Raw genomic sequence first — 25,858 nt, forward strand, 5'->3', positions numbered from 1 at the left:
GGAGGAGGGGAAAACGGGGAATGACTGCTTAATGGGTTTAGGATTTCCTTTTAGGTAGAAAATATGTTGGAACAAGATAGCAGTGATGGTTGCACAACACTGAGAAATGTACCACATGCTACTGAACCAGAAACTTTAAAATGATTAGATTGTAGGTTTTTGCTTTTTTATCCAATCTGCCACTCTGTGTCTTTTGATTGGAGCATTCAGTCCATTGACATTTAAGGTAATAATTGATAAATATGTACTTATTGCCATTGTAAAACTCATTTTCCAGTTGATTCTATGTTTCTCCTTTGTTCCTTTTTTTTGGGGGGGGGGTTGGATGTTTTCCTTTTATTTTATGCTTGTATCCTTTTCTTTTTAGTTTTTTCTTTTTCTTTCCTTTTTTTTTTTTTTTTGAGTGTAATGTTTAGTTTTGATTTGTGGTTGCCCTGTTTTTCAAGTATGTTAACCCCTCCCTATATCTGCTTGCTTTAGCCTGATAGTCATATAGGCTTAAACACATTTTTTAAAAAAGAGTCTAGATTTTCTTATTTTCCTCCCCCACATTTTATGATTTTGAAGTCCTTTTTTAACATCTTCACATTTGTCCTTTTGTTGTTCCCTGCACTTCTTGTCACTTTTAGAGTAGGTTTTTTCTCCCTTTTAGATCTCCATACTGGTTTATTTAAACGATTGATTTCCAATTGTGATTTCCTCCATCCTATTCTTCTTTTTTATTTAGAGAAGGCTTTTCAGTATTTCTTTTAGAATTGGTTTAGTATTTCCATACTCTTTTAGTTTTTGTTTGTTGAAGAAATTCTTTATTTCACCTTTTAAATGATATTCTTGCTGGGTACAGTATTCGAGGTGGCAAAATTTTCCCTTTTAGAACTTTGAATATATCTTGCCAATCCCTTCTGGCCTAAAGTGTTTCTGTAGAAAAATCAGCTGATAGCTTTATGGTGGTTCCCTTATAATTAACACTTTGTGTTTCTCTTGCTGCCTTTAGAATCCTCTCTTTAACTTTTGCCATTTTTATTATTATGCCTTGGTGTGGGCCTGTTTGGGTTCAACTTGTTTGGGGCCCTCTGTACTTCCTGTATCTTGATATCTGTTTCCTTTAGATTTGGAAAGTTTCCAGACATAATTTCTTCAAATATATTTTCAATCCCCTTTTCTTTTTCTTCTCCTTCTGGAATCCCTATTGTGCTTAGATTGGCCCACTTTATATTATCCCATAGAGCTCTTATATTGCTTTCATGTTTTTTCATTTGGTTTTCTGTCTGCTGCCCTGATTGGGTGATTTCCATTATTCTATATTCCAAGTCACAAATTCATTCCTCTGCATTATTCATTCTGCTCTTTATTGTCTTTAACTCAGCTTGCATCTCTGAAAATGAATTTTCTAATTTTTCTTGGCTCCTCCTTATATTTTCTATTCCTTTTCTAAAGTAATATACATTACTGTTTATATCCACTCTTAATTCCTTCATATTCACCCTTAATTCCTTCAGTATTTTCCCTATCTCCTTTTTGAACTTAGTGTCTATTAGACTCCAGAGGTCTGTTTCATTGTTTGCTGCTTCAGGTGAATTCTCCTGTTCTTTTAACTGGAAATGGTTCCTGGACTGCTTCATCTTGTTTATATTCTTCTTATTCTGTGAGTTTAGAGAAACCAACCACTGTAGTCTTGGAAGGTTATTTCTATGCAAGAGTGACCCTTTGTGTTTTGTGGGGGGTTAGTATTTATTTTTGGCATAGGAGTTTGAATATTTGCCAGCTCTTTCCTCAGGGTGAGAAGGCTGTTATCCCCTTAATAGGGTGCTGCAACTGTTTCCAGAGAGAAGGAGGCAATGGGCAGGGCTAGGAGTTGATGCCTAGTTGCTGGGCTTTTGAAAGTAGAAAGGACCCACTGGAAGGTGGTGTGTGCTATCCCTAGTTGCAAGGCCTTGGGAAGTGGTAATGAGCCTCAGGGAGATTTAGGTGGTGCCTGGAGCATTTGGCAGTGGCAGCAGCAGGGTGTGTGAGTTCCCAGGGGAGTGAGAACAATAACAGGTTGTGTTTGGTCACAATGCCCTTCTCTTTGGTGCCCTCTGAGGTGATTGGGGTCACAAGTGGCTCCTGTTTATGGATCCCTAGTGGTGGCATGCCATGTCCACCTCTGGAGTCAGAGATAAGTGCAGTGGCTTACCTCCAGTACCTGTAGACAATGCAAGAAGCACTCCATCCTGCTTAGCCCAAACAGGAGGTACTGCACGGCTGATCCTAGTTGCAGGGTCCTAGGAAGTGACAGTGATCAGTCAGTCATGTGTAGGCAATGCTGAGAGCATTTAGCAGTGGCAGCAGCAGGGTAGGCTTGTTCCCAAGGGAGTGAGAGCAACAATGGGTGGTGCTTGGTTGTAGTACCTCTTCTTTTCCAACCTCTGAGGTGACTGGGGCCACAGGTGGAGCCTGTTCACAGACCCCTAGTGAAGCAGGCCACAGGCCCCCTTGGTTCTGAGATGACTGCTGTGGTTTGTCCCTGCTGTCTGTAGATCATGCAAGAGGCAACACATTGCACTTAGTCTCTGCTGCCCTTAGCCCACACAACCAGTGGCAGGCCACCTGTAGCCTGCACAAGAGGCACCCCACCCTCTGAGAGTTCGTGTGTCTGCAGGGAAAAAGATTCCTATGGTAGTCCATTCCTCCTCCTCTCACCCTCCCCAACAATAGTGCCTTCTCCTACTGGCCCAGACTTCCTCCCAGGCTCCCTCAGCTGTGGCATTCCACTCCCCAGTCTGTGGCATTCAGCCACCCAGTCCATAGCACACTGCTCCCTAGCCCCTCAGGATGTCTCCACACAGCCCCAACCCTAGTCCTCTCCCCAGAACTGACCTCCAGAGCCTAAGTCTCAGCACTCAGGCCCCACCAGAGCATCTCAATCTGTGGTGACTGGGGCGGTGGTGCAAATGATTTGTGCAGTTCTCATTCTGCTTTGCCCTCCTCAGTCCAGATGCTGCACTTTTCTTGGCAACTTTGAGGTCCTTCCATCCTAGCTGATCTCCCTGTTTGTTAGGTGGCTGCCCAGGGTGTGGGTTACTTTCCTCTTTAACAGCTCCCTATCAGAAGTGCCAGTCCTGCCCTGATTCCTTTTCCTTTTCTCTTTCCCTCGCTCTTTTTCTTTTGTTCTACCAAGTTAGGTGGAGGGTTTCTTGCCCTTTTTAGAGGTTTAAGGTCTTCTGCCAGTGTTCAGTAGATGTTCTATGTGAATTGTTTTACATGTAAACAATTTTTTTTGGATGTGTTTGTGGAAGAAGATGAGCACCAGTCTTACTTCTCCACCATCTTATCCCTCCCCTTCAATAATTTTTTTTTTAAAAAGCCTGGAATCCAAGACCCATCATTTGAACCATGCTGTTATGAGCAGCCCACAGTTCACCTACTGTTTTGGTCCTCTGCTCCACTGGCTCTGACAATCCCCAGCCATGGATTGGTCAATGGTTCCACAATTACCAATCTTTGTGAAGCCCTCAACAAGGCCCATTTCCAGAAGTTGTTCCCAAACTTCACTTCTCATCTAAGCTAAAACCACATCCTTCTTCCCTTCATTCTTAACAAATGGCATTTTAATACAGAGCAATTAGTAATTACCAAGTGGTCTGGTACCTAGTAGGAGCTCAATAAATATGTATTGAACCAAGGAAGGAGAACTACACCACCACTATCAGTATCTGTTTTGCTCCCTTTCCTCTTATCCTAAAGAAGTGTGGCTCAGTATTTCTCCTCCCCAAGCTAGTCTTCCTCCATGGTTTCTTAATACCCCCAGGTAGAATATAGGCACCTTATCAGGACCCTTACAGCCTCATTCTTCCTTACCCATCATAGGGATTTCTTGGCATGCATTCTTACCCTTCTCTGCCCTTTCTTTTACCTTGACTTGGCAAACTTAAGAGTGAGTTTTCAAACATATCTTAATGCCCAGAAAACTCATCCTTAATCCCTCCAGCCAATGAAACTTATCATTGGATCTGACAATAGTTAGGAGGTTACTGGCAACACAAAGATCATTAGGGACCTTTGGGAAGACAGATTCATGTGGAGTGATAAAGTGAAGAAGAATGAAGGGTAAACTACATAATAAAAGTAAGACATAAAGACCTCAAATTGCCAAAGCAATTCTGAAGAACAAAAACCAAGCAGGAGGCATAACTCTCCCAGACTTCAGGCAATATTAGAAAGCCACAGTCACCAAGACAGTGTGGTACTGGTACCAAAAGAGACAGATAGACCAATGGAACAGAATAGAGAACCCAGAAATAAACCCAGACACCTACAGTGAATTAATCCTCAACAAAGGAGGTAAGAATATAAACTGGGAAAAAAAGACAAGTCTTTTCAGCAAGTGGTGCTGGGAAAACTGGACAGCCACATGTAAATCACTTAAACTGGAACACACCCTCACACCATGCACAAAAATAAACTCAAAATGGCTTAAAGACTTAAACATAAGACAAGACACCATCAAACTCCTAGAAAAGAACATAGGCAAAACATTCTCTGACATCAACCTTACAAATGTTTTCTCAGGTCAGTCACCCAAGGCAATGGAAATAAAAGCAAAAATAAACCAATAGGACCTAATTAAACTGACAAGTTTTGCATAGCAAAGGAAACCATTAAAAAAAAAAAGACAACTTACAGACTGGGAGAAAACACTTTCAAACGATGTAATTGACAAGGGCCTAACCTCTAAAATATACAAACAACTTATACAACTCAATAGCAAAAAAGCCAACAACCCAATTGAAAAATGGGCAAAAAACATGAATAGACATTCCTCCAAAGATATATAGATGCCCAACAAGCACATGAAAAAATGTTCAACATCACCAATTATTAGAAAAATGCAAATCAAAACTACTATGAGGGACCACTTGACACTGGTCAGAATGGCTATCACTAATAAGTCCACAAATAACAAATGCTGGAGAGGGTGTGGAGAAAAGGGAACCCTCCTATACTGTTGGTGGGAATGTAAATTGGTACAACCACTATGGAAAACAGTATGGAAGGTACTTCAGAAGACTAAATATAGAACTACCATATGACCCAGCAATCCCACTCTTGGGCATACATCTGGACAAAACTTTACTTGAAAAAGACACACGCACACGTATGTTCACTGCAGCACTATTCACAATAGCTTAAGACATGGAAACAACCTACATGTCCATTGACAGATGAATGAATGGATTAAGAAGATATGGTATATATACACAATGGAATACTACTCGGCCATAAGAATAACAAAATAATGCCATTTGCGGCAACATGGATGGAACTAGAGACGCTCACACTAAGTGTAGTAAGTCAGAAAGAGAAAGCCAAATACCATATGATATCACATATCTGGAATCTAATATGTGGCACAAATGAACCTTTCCACAGAAAAGGAACTCATGGACTTGGAGAACAGACTTGTTGTTGACAAGGGAGAGGGAATTGGATGGACTGGGAATCTGGGGTTAATAGATGCAAAATGTTGCCTTGGGAATGGATAAGCAAGGAGATTCTGCTGTATAGCACTGGAAACTATATGTAATCATTTGTATTGGAGCATGATGGAGGATTATGTGAGAAAAAGAATGTTATATATACATGTGACTGAGGCACTTTGCTGTACAGTAGAAAATTGATAGAACACTGTAAAACACTTATAATGGAAAAAATAAAATTCATTTTTTTAAATAAGAAAGATATTACTTTTTTACTCTTACTCTCTCATGAGTGGACAGTAAAATGTTTCCACGACATGGTATGCTCTGTCTCAAAAAACTGAATGCAGGAGCACATAAAAGAATTGAGTTATCTTTTATCAAACCAATCAATAACATATTTGGCAAAAATGTAAAGCAACGCTCCTATCCTCACTGATTTCTTTGGGAAGATAATACTATTTCTCATTAAAATGTTATTTTTATTAACATGTATTGGTTTTATTATTGCTATTTTTAAATGATTTAAATGTTTGTGAATTTTTTGTTTTAATTTCTGATATAATATACATCAATAGTTTCAATATACTCAAACTAAAGCTCTTTGGGATCCTCAATAATTTAGTGAAAAAGGGGTCCTGAGGAAAAAAAATTTAGAGCCACTCCATTTCAGGATTGTTAAGCAGAGCCATGGGCCTGCCTGAGGCTGGGTATTGCATGTTTGTAATGGAGCTGTTTCTCAGTTTCCTTCAACAGCATCTATGGTCAGAACAGGAGGAAGAACAAAGAAAATGCATTGTTAAGCTGATCCAGTAATAGCACTTGGCAGAGTGGCTCTACCTGGTCTAAGTTAGGCTAACCATTCTTCTGGATAAGGAGGATAAACTGTTATCTGAACAAATTACCCTTTCATTTTGCACTAACTGGAAAGTTTAAGAGGTTCTTAATCCTGAATTTCCTTCCCCTCCACAGATCCTCTTTGGATCATTTTAATCTGCTTAATTATGTAGAGTAGTTTTTCCAGCTTCTTAGTGTCTAGTGACATAAATGAAAACTATCTATTTGACTTCACAGTTTGATCTGTCTCTGACGATAAACCCATTCCTGGGCTTCCCACTTGGAGCAACAGGATCAGTGGCATCTGTGGAGCCCTGGGATTCAGGTTGGATCCCTGGCATGGGTCACAACTCCAGCTTGGGAGGAGGAGAAAAAAGTGGGGGAGGAGGGGAAGAAGAGGCGAAAAAGCATGAAGGGGAGGAAGAAGAGGAGGAGAGGATGAGGAAGGGAGGTGGAACAGAGGGAGAAGGAGGAAGAAGAGAGAGAGAAAGAGGAGGAAGGGTGGAGAGACAAAAGAAGAGGAAGAGGAAGCAGCATGGATACAAACTACAAATGACAGCAAAATGATAAGAAAGGCACAGTAAAATTTGTCCATGCCAGCTCCTCTCCCGCACATTACCTGCTATAATTCCTTTTCTTTTTTAATTGAGATACAACTGACGTTCTTTAGCCTTTTTTCTCCACCATACAAAGCTCATTCCATTCTTAATACTTAACGGAAGCAAAAAAGAAAGAAAGAAATAATCTAAATGTCTAACAATTGAGTTTAAATAAATTATGGCATGCTACATAACCTTGAAAATTCATAGCTCTGCATAATGTTTATGACTTAGGAAAATGCTTATATTTTATGACTAGATAAAAATGTGGGACTCAAAGCTATGTAACTAATTTTATTTAAATGCATGCATATATACATTCTTCCTCTTTCCCAAAGAATTATACCACAGTGTTAAAAGAGTTTACTTCTAGGTGGTTGAATTATTAGAGTTTTAATTTCTTTTTATTATTTTCCAAATGTTCGCCAATAAATCCATAGTACTGTCATAATCAGAAAATAACAACATCTAGAAGTTAATTAAATAATTCAGTATCACTTGAATCAATAAAATATTTTATCTCATGAATTTATTAATCACCCTCAAGCTCTTTAGGGGGAGGGGGTTAAAATAGTCCAGTATTAACACTGCTGTAATATGAGATGAGTCTACAAGATAACACATTTATTTGAAAATTATATGACTGCTTTTATCTATTTGCTTTAGAGCAGAATTAAATTAACAGATTCATCTTGGACCCCCACTTACTGCAATTATTATATTAATTTCTAAAATATTGTCTTAAATCAATTTAAAACAACCATACTCTAATAAATATAAAATAAAAACACAGAAAAAGCAAAACACCTTGTACTTGTAAATTTTAAATATCTTTCTAAGTAATTAATAGGCTAAAAAGAATTATGAATAAAACTCATAAATACTTAGAAAATGTAACAAAAATTGAATATATCAAAACATGGGGTGCAGCTGAATAGACACTGAAAAGGAAATATACAGTCTTACGTGCTTACATTAAAGAAAGGCGGAGAATCCACTAAACTAAGCATCTAAAGACAACAGATTTTTTTATTTTGTATTAAAGTATAGTTGATTTACAGTGTTGTATCAATTTGTGCTGTGCAGCATAATGACCCAGTCATACACACACACACACACACACACACACACACACACACACACACACACACATTATTTTTCTCATACTATCTGTATATTTAAAAGACCAAGAACTAGTGGAAAAAACCCACAATGTTATATAAATGTCACTGTAAAATCTCATTTTTTTCACTAAACATCTTCTGAAAGATTACATTGCTTGATATGACAGGTGAACCTGTTTTTATTCCAGTGTATAGAGTTTAGAACACACTGAAATGATAAAGCAGAAGTATATTTCATGTTATATAACCTTAGGTCTCTAACTTCCACAAAACTCAAAAAACAGAACATTACCAGCACCACAGAAGCTGACCCTGTGATCACTGCCAATCAATGCCCCATCTCCCGCCCTAAATTACACCAGTACCCTGACATCTAACACCAAAGGTTAGATTTGTCTATTTGAAGTTTATGTAAACAGAATGAAATGATATGCATTTGTGTATTCACCTGGGTTCTTTCATTCAACATCACAAGGCTCACCCATGCTGCTTTCTGTAGCTGTAACTCAGTTATTTTCTGCTGCGTTGTCTTTTCTTGGATGAGTGTTCTGCCATTTAGTGATCCATTTCTACCGGTGAGACATTTGAATTGTTCCCATGTCACCAAACTCAGGTTCATATAGATACATGCTGCATGATAGGCCAGTAAGTTAAGTGACAAGGCTGGCAAGTGTGGTGGTAAGGAAATCTGGCTAACCGAGAAGATGGTGGACTAGTGTCTTTAAAAACCATCTTAATATCTCTGTGCAGGCAAAGGGCTTTTAAAGGCAGTGTGAGGGGGCGGGGATGCAGGGCACATGATCAGTTTGTGCACAATTCTCAGATTGGTTGGCATCAAGGTAAAGTTTTGAGCATCACCCATCTTCTGGTTTCTACCCATCTGGTGTCTACGTGCTTGCGGTCAGCAGTTTTGATCTGGTGGGGGTCTGCTTTCAGCAAGGATGTGTGTCATCCCCTATCTATATCTTTCAAGGAACTGGGAGTTTGGAGACTCTGTGGCTGGTTTATTGCCTAAAGTGTTACCGGTTTCCATGCCCAACAGCTATTCTTTGTTTCTACATCTTCTCATTTCCTAATCATTAACTCTGGAGCCAGCCTTTTGAGCCTCAAAGGGAGGCCCAGAAGACTAAAGCAAAAGGCTTTCAGGTCAAAGGACAGGGACACAGGCTTGTATACGGTTTTCTCCAGGCTGGTGTTGTTATGGCGAAGGCTGCTGTGGACGTTCCTGTTCCCCACTCTTGGATAGGAGCATATCACTACAGTGTGTTAATGTTTAACCGCTTGGTCCTAAACCCTGACTGTACATTGCCATCTCCCTGGTGCCTGGATGCCAGTTCCACAGGTAGTTCTAATCTGAGCTGGGATTAGGAACCATTGAGCTACAGAAAAGAAGGAGAGGAATCCAGTTCAGAGGATTTTTGAATGAATTGGTTCCAGAAAGTGGACCATAAAATGCAATGTGAAAAAATAGGCTGTGTCCATTTTGACTCTGTTTTTCCTTTTTTTCCCTTCAAGTTCCTAAACCAAAAGACTACATGGACTGGGTTTATGATACTGTAAGTGGCCTCCAGGTTTTTTTGAAAATTCCCCAGATTCTCAAAGCAAAGTTATTTTAGACATGTTTTAAAGATGCATGTGTTATGATTTGGCACACTTTGTCCAAAAATTTAGACAGACACTAGTTATCTGTCGCAGCAACATAAGTAGTGAGCTTCAAAAAGGCAAGAGTTAATTTTCTACCGACCAGATCAGCTTGGAATTAAATGAAATCTGCTTGATAATCATTGTTGCAACTGAGAATTTGGTTGGCGATGTTTAATTCCCTAGTTTCTTGAAATTGTTTTCTGGACTCATGCCCAGGAGCTGTCTTGATGAATGTATTTTGGAGAAGGGAAATCAAAAATGAACAATGTGGCTCTAGAAAGTACAGCAGCCGAGAGCACTGAATTATCAAAAGCCCTAAAAATATGTTCCTCTTCAAGTTCAGTCTCAAATATGCACTGGAAGATAGGAGAGAATGGAGGCCATGAATACAATTCTTTTGTAATATGTGCAGAATATGCCAGAAACTTAATATTGTTTATATGGAGTCAGGTAGTGAGAGGCCTTCAATTTGTAGTATCAGAGTTAAGTTCCTACCTGGCCCAGAATAACTATCACCAGCCTGCCTTCCTGCCTGTCTTGGCATGAACTCAGCCCCTTGACCAAGAAACATTATTTGAACTTTGACCATGTGTCCAGATTCATGAAATTTCCTGCAGGCATATAAAGACCCCCTCCTTGCCTTCAAAGACCTACATTCTTTTGGGGTGGGGAAGACCTAGAGTCATACAAAGAAAACTATAACTACAAGGCCAAGCATGCTGTGTCAGAAGAAGCCCCAGCAAGCTGAGTGATCACTACAGGCCTCTCGGGAGCAGTAGGCAGGAACTGCGTCTTAAAAGATGGTCAGAGTTCTGATGGACAGGCAGGAAGGAGGAGAGCACTTCAGACACGAGCAAAGGTGCTACAAAAGAAAGAGGTAGGTGTTCAGAGAACAGTGGGAATGATCCTTTTGGAAGTTAAGGCTTTTCTAATGCAGTGGCTATTCAAGTTTTGTGATTGGACTGAGGCAGAGCAGAAAATGATGTATATACATAATCCACCAATTCTATATCCCTGTGTTAGAAGATGGCAAACAACTGTGGACAATCAACTAGACAATCAAGATGGTGACAACCCAGCAATCTGATAGAAACAAAAAAAATCAAGAGCAAAAATTCTAAGAAAATTCTCCAAATATATGAATACCTAAAATAGCAGCAATTGAAATCCATGAACAACTTAAGATGACTCTCACGATGCTCTGTTCAGAGCATTCTTCCCAGCTGCTCAAGCAGGAAACTTCATCTTCCATCCTCCCCACATCAATATCTTTCCCATGATCCACCCAGCAGCCAGGCTCACCGCTCTGATTCTACCCCAGCCCAAACCAGCTGATCTCTCACCACCTTGCAACTGGTCTCCCTGCTTTATTTCTTAACTTCTGCACCTCTCTCATTCTTCCCACCCCAATCCCATTTCATTCCTTATACAGCAGCTAGAATGTCACCTAAGATTCCTGCATTTGAGTAGATCACTCCCCTGCTTAAAGCACACTTATAGTCTCCACTGAACCCAGGATAACATACAGAATCTGTAACAAGATCACAAGACCCTGAAAGGACCCAATCCTGCTCCCCTTATGAGATGACTGGGACCTGCTCCCTTCTGGGTCCTCAAACTACATCATCTGCTTTCTCCAGACTCCTCTTAGAACAGACTAGGCATCCATTCTTTTCCTGGCTAGCTCCTATTACAGGTCAAAGCTTAAAGGTCATTCCCCCTGGAGACCTGTTTCAACCAGTTCCCCAAGCTAAATTTTGTCTCCCATGTCATTCACTCTCTCAGCCTTTAGTTTTTTATTTCATGGCCTTGACATAGTTTATCATTGTATGTTTAAGTTTTGTGTATAAGACTTGAAACATCATGAAAATATGGCCCATATATATTTGATGCATCACCGTGTACTTGAACCTAGAAGCCTCACATCTAAGGTTTGCAACCTGGTGTATGAAATGGAAGGAATTCCAACTACCACTGTGTACTAGATTCAAGTCCTCAATAATCTCTACCACCAAATTTAGTAATTCATATATATAATTACTGTAAGAAAGGGGAATGGTCATAGCTCTCAAGCAGAGAAGAAAAATACTGCATTATTGATAGCTTAAGCCTCACATGAATGCCAGTTTGACCAACAAAAGGCAGTGAGATGCTATGCATTTAGAAGTTGTAGGAAATATGAGAAGGAAATCATCCTGATAATGTTTATAGAGTGTGATGTTCCAGGCTTTCTGCTATACTTTTTATAGACATTATCTGTAATCTTAAACTATTTCAAACATAGGTATTATAGCCTCCATTTACAAATGAGAAAAGTAAAATATTATTTGCCCATAGTCACTAGTTGGCAGAAGGGATTGATAGAGCAAGGTCTTTAAAAGATCTACGATTTGCACAATGTAATCTCTGAAATTAGCAAAATATTGTGGAATTTCCACCTCTATTACTATTTTCCATATTGGTTGATGTGACAGGTACCGATCAAAGAATATGATTCAGAAACAAATGTTTTCTCATAGTAAAGTTTTGGTTGGAGAGACTTTAGGATTAAAAAAAAAACACTAAAATCAAATTAAGATTATAAATAATATCTGTGACCCAAATGATAAAAAGCGGGCTTTCACCGACATACTTGAGAAATGTATGCGACTCCCTGATATGTGTCAGCAAATCTGTAGGCTGGTTGAGCAAATATTTAAGTATATGTAAGAGCAATAATGGCTCCTTGGGAAGTCTTTACTGCCTTAGCATGTACTAAAACCATAGATATTCCAGCAGGTAAAGCACTGTTAGGCAGTGAAATTCCAAGTGGACCAAGCATGAACTAGGAGTCCACTTGCGAGCTTTGAAACTTTTTCAGACTTGGCTATCTCAGCCTTCTGAACGGGAGATGTGGTGGAAAAGAACTTGACCTTCCAGGTAGTCCTGATCTGGGGTATATAGTAAAATTCCCTTCTTTATCAGCCTTAAACTAAAGTTTTAAACATCACAGACTATTTCAGAGAGAAAGGCCACACTTCCATTGAGGGAAATATCTTTCTCTAAGAGTTAAGAGAAAAAGAACTACTATGTGCAGGATTTTTATATTTATTTCATATAAATCTCTGAAGCTGGAATCATTTCTCACTTACAAATGAGAAAACTATGATCCAGAAAGTTGAATTAACCTATCATAAGGCAGAACAAGCCTGACTCCACATTGGATCTGTTCTCTCCGCTTTAACCTTTGTCTTCTATGCTTTTGCTACAAGTTATGAATGTTGCCAATAGCTTGAAATATACAGAATAGTGCACTCTCCAAGTTCTGATCCTTAAAGGTCTAACACTTTTCCGTTCATACAGAGATGAAAAGTTGCAGAATAGAAACTAACTTTTTGTTGGAGGAACAGCATGACCTGACCTATGTGGACAGCGGCAGGAACAAAGGATTCCAATACCAAAAAGCCTGCAACCACCTACCACACCACCTGCCCCCACTTTTAGTATAAAAGAAGCCTGAATTCTAACTTGGGTGAGATGGTTCTTTGGGACACTGGCCCACTATTTTCTCAGTCTGCTGGATTTGCAAATAATCCTTGCCCCACCAACTCCTCTCTCAATTTACTGGCCTGTTGTGTGGCGGGCTAAGGAGCTTGGACTCAGTACAAATATCTACGAATATGACCTTACTTAGAAAGAGTCTTGTGGATGCAATTAAGTTAAGGGTCCTAAAATGAGATCATCCTGGTTTTGGGGTGGACCCCGAGTCCAATGACGGGTATCCTTAGGAGAGAAAAGAAAAGGAGAGTTCACACAGAGACAGAAGCAGATACCAGTGCCACATGCTATCACAAGCCAAGGGATGCCAGCAGCCATCAGAACCTAGAAGCCTGGAACAGATACTTCCTCAGAGCCTCCAGAAAGAAGTAACGCCACTGACACTGTGATTTTGTACCTAAGGCCTCTAGAACTGTAAGAGAAGCAATGCCTGTTGTTTTAAGCCATCGAGTTTGTGGTCATTTGTGGCAGCAGCCCTTAGAAACAAATACAGGCCCCTATCCTCAGGTCTGAGCATAAAAGTGAACCAAAATGACTTACAGGAAGGATTAACTTTGAGCTAATGCAGGAACCTGTTTTTCCAGGATTTACACAACACATAAAATTGAATAATTTCTGTATTAGAAGACTAGGTTAACATTCGAGCAATTTGCTTGAAATCCCTACGACATTAAATGGAGAGGCCCGTGGGGAGATCTACACAAGAATTCCCCTTGGCTGAATTCAGGATGCCTGAGTAGCCTCCCCCCGCCCTCCCACTGGGTTTTATTTGCAGGCAAGTCCCATAAGCCTCATGTAGACAGTGGTTGGATCCTGTGGGGCTGGTAGGCTTCCTGCAGGGCTAAGGCTCTAACTGGGCATAGGCGGGGGCTCCTTCCTCTCCAGAACAATATCCAGGCTGGGGAAGGGATGGGAATCAGGGGAGGTGGAAGGAGTGACAGGGAACAGGGTTAGCCTGCAAATGAGGACAATGTTGGAGTGAAGCCCCATTTTGTATCTTCTACCTTATTTTTTTGCCTTTTGCTTTAGTCAGGTAGTTAGAGAAAAGGCAGAAATGGACTGAAATGCAAGTCAAATGATAGGACGAGGCACTGATAGAAAAGAGGCTCCAAGTGCAAGGCTTTGCTGAGGGCTGACCAGGAGTGGGAGGGGAGCGGTTGCCCTCCTGGGCTTGATGGCTCTTGGAAAAAGCAAGGGCAAGAACGATGGTATAAGCCACATCAGAGAACTGCATAGACCCTTCACCTATAAGGGATAATTGGAGCGTTGAGGTTGCAAATAGAGCTGGAACTTTAGCTAATAGAAACTGGAGCAAAAGGCCATTACTAAATCACAAGGAGATCCTATCTTGCACCCAAGCTGTCTCATATCTACGATTTTTCCCTAGGTCTGGAAATGTCCTCTTTGCTTGTCCACCTCACAAACTCTAGCTAGCTTTCCAAACTCAGCTAGGACCAAACGTCTCATCTTGAATCACCCCCACCCCATCCTGAATAAATCTAACCTCTCCTCCCTACCACCCCTTTAATTTAAACATAATGCTATGCTGGTACATGACACAGAGCATAAGAATGCTTGCCTTTTTCACATGCCTCCCTTCCCTTCTAGGCTGGAGTTTCTTAAGAGTAAGGCTCCATCCTTTAGTATGTGATCAACGTTGACTAACTGAAATCTCTTAAAAGAATTTGGCCCACTCAAATGGTTATAATAATATTTTGACAATAATTATAAAATATAATCATAATTTCATAATAATCATAAATGTATCATTTTATTAAAATTAAGTGACCATAATTACAACATTTATGTCAATTAAGGAATTGTCACATTTTCAATGAACTCCAGACCCATCTAGTCCTATTTCTTAACCAAATATACCAGAATATAAGGGGCCTGGGTATTTGTATTTTTTAAAATTTTCCAACAGGAGGAAAGGACTTCAAAATCATTGAGAGCTGAGTTTTAAAAGCTCTGATCTCACCTATTTACCTAGGAGTGGGCAGTGACTTCCTATATCCATCCCAGAAAGAAAAACATCTTTTTGCATTTTTATTTTTTTTAGAATCTCTGGGGACACAATTCTAGAATCTACCTTGCCTTTTAAAATAGTGCTCCTCTTTAAAATAAATAAAATCAAGAGTTCAAAGGAACTGGGAGCTATCATAATTTGTTCTTCAAGTAACAGGTTGTTTTTTAATCATTTTTAAATGGTTTTGAAGTTCTTTTCTGGGCATCTGATCTTTTACCCCCTGCTTGGCATGATCTGTTAATTTGTGATGTCTTTGAAAGAGTTCCATCCTTATTGCTTGCTAAGAAGTCAGGTCATGACAGAGTGAGCTGGCTAGCAGAGGGTTTATTTTTAGCCAAGAGTCTGATCCAAATTTGATAGTGAGAGGTAACACCCAGCTTCTTTTTCCTGCCCTGACACTTTATTATGCCCATGCGTAAATTGTTCTTTTCAGGGACCATCCTACCTATGGAATGTTTGCTCGGCTACACTTTTTTTTTTTTTTTTTTTAGCTAAGGTGGTGCCTTTTACACCCCCTCGATACAAAATTGAGATGTCCTTACAACATGCCTGTGTTTGGTAAAGTGAACAAGGGCATCTCCAGGAGACCATCTGGAAGGAACATGATTAGGAAGGTCATTTGGGAATGTTTCGAATCTGAAAAATTGTATGTCCACCCTAAGTTCTGTCGTAAATTTCAGAAACCACCACCTCCTTTCCACAAACTTAAATCACTTTTTTTTGGTTTTTAGGACAAATTTAAATCACTTTTTTTTGGTTTTTAGGGCCACACCTGTGGCATATGGAAGTTCCCAGGCTGGGGGTCGAATCAGAACTGCAGCTGCCAGCCACGACCACAGTCACAGCAATGCAGGAGCTGAGCCACGTCTGAGACCTACACCACAGCTCATGGCAACACCGGATCCGTAACCTGCTGAGCGAGGCCAGAGATTGAACGCACATTCTCATAGATACTGGTTCATAACCTGCTGAGCCAAAACAGGATCTTTCCAAATTTAAATCGCTCTTATGTAAAATTTCAGGTTCAGACATAGCTTGTTTGTCTTTTTCAATCATCTGCTAAAGAACACAATCCCGGAGAGCAGGGCAAAAGCACAAACGCAGTCTCTGACTTCTCATTTGCCCAGAGGCACACTCACGCATTCCTGCATGACTTTTCATCAGTCCTTCCTCCGTTTCTCCCGTTACCTTCTCTTCACCCACAGACAGGACTCACTCCGTCTAACTGTAGGAATCACTTTAATGAGCTTTCTGTCTATGGCTGCTCTAACAGATTACCACAAACCTAGTGCTTTAAAACAATACAGACTTACTCTCTCATAGTTCTGGGAATCAGAGGTCTGAAAGGACTCTCATGAAGCTAAAATCAAGATGTCAGGAGGATTGTGTTCCTTACAGAAGCTCCAGGAAGAATCCATTTCCTTTTCTCTTCCAACTCCCAGAGGCTGCTGCATTTCTTGGCTCATTGTACCTTCTCCCATCTCCAATGCTTTTCATTCCAACCTTTGCTTCAGTCATTCCACCTCCTTCTGCCCTTGACTCTCCTGCCTCCCTCTTATAAGGACCCTTGTGAGTATTTCCAGAAAATCCCGGATAATTTCTCCATCTCAAAAATCCTGAGCTTGATGACATCAGCAGAATCTTTTTTCATGTAAAGCAACATATCCACATATTTGGGGGATTAGGATGTGAACACTTTTGCTGGGGCCAGGGGAGGAAAGCAGGTATTCTGTCTACCACATAGCTGGAAGCTCTCTAGCCAAGCACCGTTTTGATCACTTCCCCCTTTCATTGCTAAGATGCACTGAGCTGAATTGTGCCCCCTCACCAACACCATCAAATTCATGCTCTCAGAACCTCAGAGGGTAGCCTTCTCCAGAAAGAGGGTCTTTGCAGATTACAATTAAGATGAAGTCATACTGGAGTTCCCACTGTGGCTCAGCAGGTTAAGAACCTGACATAGTGTCTGTAAGGATGTGGGTTTGATCCCTGGTCTCACTCAGTGGGTTAAGGATCTGGCATTGCCACAAGCTGTAGCATAGGTTGCAAACATGGCTCAGATCCTGTGTTGCCATGGCTGTGGCGCAGGCCGTAGCTGCGGTTCCAATTTGACCCTTAGCCCAGGAACTTCCACTTGCCATAGATGTGTCCATAAAAAGAAAACAAACAAACAAAAAAAAAGATGAAGGCATAATGGATTACCAATATGACTGGTATCCTTATAAGAAAAGGATATTTGGACCCAGAGACACGCAGAGAAGAAGAGTATGGGAGGATGGAGGAAGATAACAGAATGATGAAACTACGAGCCAAGGGAGGCTGGGGCTTGCCAGTAACCACCAGCAGCTAGAAAGAGGCAAAATAGGATTCTTTTCTAGGAACTTCAGAGGAAGCATGGCCCTGCTGACAATTTGACCTCAGATTTTTGGCCTCCAGTACTATGGGAGAATACAGTTCTGTTGTTTTAAGCTCCCAGTTTGTGGTACGTTATCATAGCAACTCTAGGAAACTATTACAAGGGTATTGGAAAGGAAGCATCTATTTTGTTCACATGCCAGATTATACTAAGGGGCAGTTTAACAGACATGTCAACTGACCAACCCCTAAAAACTTTCTTCGTTCCATTGGTAATGTACAAAGATATCTACAGATCATTGGCTCTGGGCCTGGGGCTGCCCCACTGGGGGATCTCAGACTGTCTTCTAGTACCTAGGAAGTAATAGGTCAGGGGCTGATTGGTACAATTGTTTCTGTAAAGGGACAGAGAGTAAACTTTTTAGGCTTTGTGAACCAGGAAGCAAAAGCAAGGCTATTACATAGGCACTTCTAAAATGAGAAAACAAATTTTCACACAAAGTTCAAAATATAATAATTTAGTACAATTATTTTATAATGCAAGTCTAATAATGACAGGAATAAAACTCTTTTCGGGCCAACAGCATTTCACTTACTTGGGGTTCAAATGTAATCAGCCTACCACCAACATTGATTGCTAATGCTCACCTGTGAAAGCTCATCTGTAATGAGTTTTATCTCATCAAGTATTTTAATTTAAGGATAAAAACTGTATCTTTGAAAATGTCTTTTCACCCAGAAAAATACTACCAAAACCGATATCCATTCATGAGCATGTGATTTTAATTGAGCACATTGATTGCTTGAAAGGCATTTAAAGAGTTCTATTAAATTTTTCTATCTATAGTTATCTTTTAGCATATCACTACATTGCAGCTTAATTACTTCCAATTGAAGATTAGGTGGAAGCCCCTCAACTACTCAGTTAAATGGATTTTAAAATATGGAAATTTTCTTTGTATTTTGATTAAGGTCCAAAAACTGCTGCTGGAACTAAAGTTTGAACTCAGAAAATATATCCACTCCAGATTTGCATGGAATGGAGATTGCACTTCCTGCTGTATCTGTTGAACCCCTAACCAATGAGCCACCCAGAAACTTCCTTTGGTTGCAGGATCATTTTCATTCTTTATTTTTGTGAAGAAATTCTGCCATGTTAAGTTCTGTTTAAATTTTTTCTAATTTTCCTAACCACTGTTTTTCTGTGCATTGGAAATATTGGGATGGTTCTTAAGAACACATATTGTATTCTTTTAGCACAACAGTGGTGTCAATGCATAGTAAGCAAAATGCTTTGCCATCTAATTCTGTAAAAAAATAATCACACCACACTCTACCTTAAAGCTGCGATATTCAAAGTCCACTTTTTCTTTCTTACTTTGACTTGATGGGTATTTACTGTAAACTGAAATAAATGGGGATGGGGAAAACAAAGAAAGGAAGGAATAAGAGAACAAGGGAGGAATGTAATCACATTACACTCGAAATTTGCAGTGTGCCGAGCATCAGCCCAATGTGATGAAAATGCCACATAGAGTCTCTATCACAACTACTCAATTCTGCCATTCTAGCTTAAAAGCACATAGACAATAGGAAAACAAATAAGTAAGGCTGGGTTCTGATAAAATGGTACTTGCAGGGAGTGAAATTTAAATTTCATATAGCTTTCACATCTCATAAAATAGTCTTCCATTTTTTTCTAATCATTTGTAAATAACACTATCATTTTGAGCCTGTGGGCCACTTAAAAACAGGGGGGTAGGCCAGATGCGGCTAGTTTGTTGACTCCCCCTTAGCCATTAGGCCATCACCAAAGTTCACCGGCTCAGTAGCATAAGATGCTTATCAGAGTGTGGTCATTGCAGTCACTTCCTTTGCCCAGAGCAGCTGTGTATTACTGTTCACTTAAATATTATGATCACTTTAAGAAAGTGCTATGACATTTAATTCTGATTTTTTTTTTTTTTACCATTTTGGCTATTTTTAAAAATTTAACCGAATTATTCTTACTTGTTTGCCAAGTGTTTAATTTTTTAGTGACAGAAATCAGAGTTGGGAGCTATAATGTATTACCTGGGATCCACACAAAGGCACTTTCTTTTTTGGTTTATTCATGCATTATATATATATCATGACAGTCCCATAGGGTTCCTAATCCCACATATGACTTTTTTTTGCCCCCCCTTTATTTTTTTAGGGCTGCAACTGCAGCATATGGAAGTTCTCAGGATAGGGGTTGTATTGGAGCTACAGCTGCCTGCCTATGCCACAGCAATGCCAGATCCAAACCACATCTACAACCCACACCACAATTTATGGCAACCCCGGATCCCCGACCCGCTGAGCAAGACTAGGGATTGAACCTGCATCCTCATGGATACCAGTTGAATTTGTTTCTACTGTGCCCCAACGGGAACTCCACAGATGACCTTTTAAAAACTGTTGTAAGACACATCAGTAGTTGTCAGGGGTTGGGAGTGGGAGAGAGGTGGACCACAGTGGGGGAGCATAAGGGATTGGAGGATAAGGGAACAGTTCAGTATCTTGATTGTGGTGATGGCTCCATGATGCTGTGCATTTGTCAAAATACAGAACTTTACACCAAAAGAGTGCATTTTACTGTATGTAAAATTTTAAAGGTCATTAAAAAATACAACATGCAAATAACTTCGAAGTCAGCACTCCTGCCCTCACAAGAAGATAAAACCTGAACAAACTAAAATTCAATGACTTTTCTTGGATCTGTCAGAAAACTGAGATCACATGGTAAATTTCAACACCAAAAGCAAAGAGGTAGAAAGTCAGATCTACATAAAGAAGACTATTAGAGAAGGAATAAATGAAGGTAAATAAAGTCTTACATTTCTCTTAGTTTTAATTGATTTAATAGATAGGCATTTGTTTAAAACAATCGTATTAGCAACATATTGGGTGATGATAGCATGTGGAAAAGTGGAATTGAGGACAGCAGTGTTACTTACAATATCACTTACGATGGGAGTGTGGTGTTGGGAAGAATCTGTGATAAATGTACCTGCACTACCTTGGAAGCACTACAGTGTTATCTGAAAGTGAGCTTAGTTATAAATACATATTGCAAACATCAGGAAAACCATTAAAACGTTTTAAAAAGAAGGATCATTGATACATTGAGAGGAAAGAAAACAAACAATATAAACTGCTCGGTTAAATCTGAGAAGGCTGAAAAAGAGAGTAACTTTAAAAGGAAGCTAAGTTTAAGAGCAATGAATAGAAAATAATTACAAAGATGGTAAACATTATTCCAGCTATATCAATAATCACACCAACAAAATGTGAATGCTCTAGATGTACCAATTAAAAGCCAAGAGATTCTCAGAGTTGATTAAAAAAAAAAAGGACCCAAACATGTATGTTGTCTCTAAGAAATTCTCTTTAAATAAAAGACATAGCTAGATTAAAAGTAACGAAGACATACCATGCAAAACCTAATCTAAAGAAAGTTGCAATAATTATGTTAATTTAAGACAAAGCAGACTTCAGAACAAGGAAAATTCTTGCAGTTTTATTGAGATAAAACTGACATACAACATTGTATAAATTTAAGATGTACAACGTAAACATTTGACTTACATACTTCATGAAATGATTACCAAAATTTTAGTGAATATCTGTTATCTCAGAGATACAAAATTAAAGAAATAGAAGAAAAATATTCCTTATAGTTCTCTTAGGACTCACTCTTTTAACTTTCACATGTAATATACAGCAGTGTTAGTTGTATTGATCATGTTGTACATTACATCCCCAGTACTTATTTATCTTAAAACTGGAAGACTGCCTTCATCTAATTCCCCCTCTCTCCACTCCCTGCCTCTGGTAACCACAAATCTGATCTCTTTTTCTAGGAATCTTCTGTTATTGGTGGGTTGGTTTTTGAAGTACAATTCACTGAAGATGCTATGTCAGTTCCTGTTATTCAACATAGTGATTTGATATTTCTATTCATTTCAAGATGATCACCATGGTAAGTCTGGTTACAATATGCCACCTAATAAAGATATTACATATTATTGACCATATTCCCCACACTGTCCCTTTCACACTCATGACTCATTTATTCTGCAAATGCAAGTTTATACCTCTTAATTTCCTTCACCTATTTCTTTCTTTGCCCAACCCCTCTGCCCTCTGGCAACCACCTGTTTGTCCTCTGTATCTGTAACTCTTTCTGTTTTATGTTCGTGCACTTGTTTTTAATTTTTAGATTCTACATCTAAGTGAAATCAGACAGTTTTTGTTTTTCTCTGACTTATTTCACTTAAAATAATACTCTCTAGGTCCCTCTATATTGTCACAAAGGGCAAAATTCCATTCTTTTTATGGCTCAGTAGTATTCCATTGTGTGTATATATGTGTAGATATATATATATATATATATATATTTATACATACACACACACACAATGACAGATAGATATACAAACACATCATCTTTACCCATTCATCTGCTGATTGGCATTTAGGTGGCTTCTATATCTTGGCTACTGTAAATAATGCAACAATGAACATAGGGGTACACGTATCTTTTCTAATTAGTGTTTTCATTTTCTTCAGGTAAATATGCAGCAGTGGAACTGCTAGATCACATGGCAGTTGTATTTTTAGTATATAGAGGAATCTCTACAGTGCTTTCCATAGTGGTTGCTACAATTTACATCACCACCAACAGTACCTAAATGTTCCATTTCATCTACATCACCAACACTTGTTATCTGTGCTCTTTTTGAGGACAGTCATTCTGACAGGTGTGAGGCATTATATCATTGTTGTTTGGGTTTGCATTTCCTTGATGACGAGTGATGCTCTGCATCATGTGCCTGTTGGCCATCTGTGTGTCTTCTTTGGAAAAATGTCTATGTACGTTCTTTGCCCATTTTTAAATCAGGTTGTTTGTTTTTCTGATGTTAAGCTGTATGTATATTTTGGATATTGACTCCTTATTTGGTATACTGTTTGCAAATCTCTTCTCCCATTCAGTAGGCAGCTTTTTCATTTCATTTATAGTTTCCTTACCTGTACAAAAGCTTTTTAGTTTTATGTATTCCCATTTGTTTATTTTTGCTTTTGTTTTCCTTGCCTGAGGAGACATATTAAAAAAAAAAATACTAAGAACAAGGAAAATCCTGAGGGATAAAGAGGAGGCATTATATAATGATAAAGGTGTCAATTTTCCAATAAGACATAATAAGCCCTATCTTCTATATGTGCAATAACAGAGCATCAAAGTACTTCAGGAAAAAACTGAATAGGACTACAAGGAGAAAGAAAGTTCACTATTATAGTTGGAGAATTCAACATTCCTCTGTCAGTAACTGACAGATCCAATAACTGACAGAATGCAGTAAGAATACAATTAAAAATAGCAGCACTAATCAACTGACTCTGATAGCTATACAATACTTTAGCCAACAATGGTTGAATAAGCATGCTTCAAGTTCAAACAGAACATCACCAAGATAGACCTAATACTGAGCCATAAAAATATCTTTACAAATTTAAAAGAAGTGAAATCATGCTCTCAGGCCACACTGGAATTAAACTAGAAATTGGTAGCAAAAGTAGCTAGAAAAATCCCCAAATATTTGGAGATTAAACAACATACTTCTAAATACTGCATGGGTCAAAGAACAAGTCAAGAGAAATTTAAAAGTACCTTACTAAATGAAAATGAAAATACAACCTATCAAAATGTGTGAGGTGCAGTGAAAGCACTGCTTAGAGTGAGACTTATAGCACTGGATGTATATACTAGAAAAGATATAAAATTAGTACCTTGTATTTCCCCCTTAGGAAGCTAGAGGAACAAGTACAAATGAAGCCTAAAGCATGCAGAAGAAAAGAAACAAAAATGAGAGAAGTCAATGAAATAAAAAACAAACAAAAAAAACCCAAAAAACAAACAAAAAAACAGGAAATCCATAGAGTAACCAAAAGCTGTTTTGTTTTTTTTTTTTTTTAAAGATTAATAAAACTGATAAACTCCAAGCCAGGCTATCCAAGATTAAAAGGGAGGGGGCACAAATTGCTAACATCAGATAGGAAAAGATGACTGTTGATTCCATGAACATCAAAAGAATATAGAAGAATGTTATCAACAGCCCTATACTCAAAACTTTCATAGCTTAAGTGAAATAAACTCTTTCTCTAAAAGACACTTCCTACTAAAACTTACACAAGGAGAAACAGATTATCTACAGAGGCCTAGGCCTATATTTATTACATAAATTTAATCAAGAATTAATAACCTTCCAAAAAAAAAAAAAGCATCAAGCCTAGATGATTTCACTGGTGAATTCTATCCAGCATTTAAAGGAAAAAATGATGTTAATTCTCTACAATCTCTTCCTGAAAATAAAAACAGAGGGATTATTTCCTATCTATAAGGCCAGCATTCATAAAACCAGCTAATAACAAAATGAGATAAAGAAATTCTAAGAAAGCTACAGACTGCTATCTTCTATTTACAGCCACAAAAATTCTTAGTAAAATGTTAGCAAATCAATCTAACATAATGTGTAAAAAGAATAATACACCATGACGAAATGGGATTTATTACAGGTATGCAAGACTGCTTCAACATTCAGAAAAACCCAATTAATATAACCCATCATATCTAAAAGCTAAAGAAGAAAAATCATATGATCTTAACAACAGAGACAAAAAAGGCATTTGTCAAAATCCAACACCCATTCGTAAAGAAATTAAGAACCTCTCAGCAAAATAGGAATAGAGGGAGACAACTTGATAAAGAACTTCTATAAAACAAATCAAAAATCCTACATCCAACATCATAGGCAATGGGAAAACTGGATGCTTTCTGAAATCGTTCCATAGCTTGCCATGGAAAAGAAGGGTAGGTGGAAGCCATCTAAGAAAGATGGTTTCCTTTCTAATACCTTCATGGGCTTCCTTACAAAACAAAAAATACCCATTGGTTCTACCCTTTTGTATTTCATCACTTAGAGCAAGATCAAGGCCCCCCTGCCCCCCAGATAAATCATTCCCTTCCCTTAACGCTCTGTCCCATTTCTTTGGTCTCTCTAAGCAGTGATCCCTTCTTAACAATCTTTTTACCAACCTGTAATATTACACACTGTGGGGCTGCACTCCACAGTCCTGCAAGCCTTGTGATTGCTCAGCCAAAAGATAGAAGAAAGAGCCTGGAGACAGCAAAAGACACCAATGGTCTGAAACTTACAAGGGAATCTTACAAGTCTGAAGCAAAGTCCTGGAGCAACACCCCACTGTACACATAAGCAGAGCACAGCCGCCATCTTTGCTACCTGGGGGAGAAAGAGGCTACCATTTATAGGGGGAATTGACATCAGGTTGGCTCATCAGTTAGCGGAGAAAGCAGGGACTGGGGCAGGGGGCAAGCTTGGAGGTAGTTACTGATGAAGCCCTATGATTGAGTGAGTTGCAAAGTCATGTGAGTAGGGTGTGAGTCAAGTAGGGAGGGTCAAGCAGAGGATGTAAAGAGAGTAAGAAAACAGCCATCTTGAGTGGCCTGATCATATGACACCCACTCTCCCAAAACTTCAGCCTTCAAACTCCACACCTTCCAACATACCCTCCTTAACAATTTCCCCATTTAACTTATATTCATTCCCAAGATAAATCAGATTCTGTGCCTTCCCTGTACAATCAGCCTGAATTTGAATAAAAACAATTCATAAATAGGATGCTTGTTCCTCCTTGCCTATCCCTGTCTCACAGTGCAGCAATTTAGAGCCTGTATAAATTGATGAAGATGACGACATAGCAGCACACTGAAAACAATTCTGTTCTGTTGAACGTTTTTCTGGTTCTGCTCTGACTCTCACTGTTGACCGATTAACAGCTTGTGATCCCATCTTTAACTGGAAGCAAGAAAGTACAACCAGTCAAGTATTCAGAATATAAAAACTCCAACCACTGAATGGTACCTCACATTGTCAGAGGGAAGTCATGTCCCACCTAGGAGTTTACTCAGAGCTTACTTGGAGTTAATAATGTATTACTCATTGCCAAAATACTACCTGCAAATGGCATTTGTCTTTATAGTCTGTTGCTTTTTTCCCCCTTCCTTTTATATTTTGTTGCCTTTTTAAAAAAAAGCAGGTCCAGAGTTGTATAATGGATGGCAGTACAAATCTTAAGTCCTTAGTCATTTGTTTAGATGTGAGTTTCAAAACCCTGGCCGTCTAGACAGCAAAAACTGGCTAAGTGCAGGGAATTTCCAGTTTCCATAAA

The sequence above is a fragment of the Sus scrofa genome, chromosome 9 (assembly GCF_054392235.1).
Source record: "Sus scrofa isolate SSC_HxYL_T2T_F1_AM1 chromosome 9, Sscrofa_HxYL_maternal_Yorkshire_Landrace_v2.0, whole genome shotgun sequence".
In the NCBI taxonomy this organism is placed as follows: Eukaryota; Metazoa; Chordata; class Mammalia; order Artiodactyla; family Suidae; genus Sus; species Sus scrofa.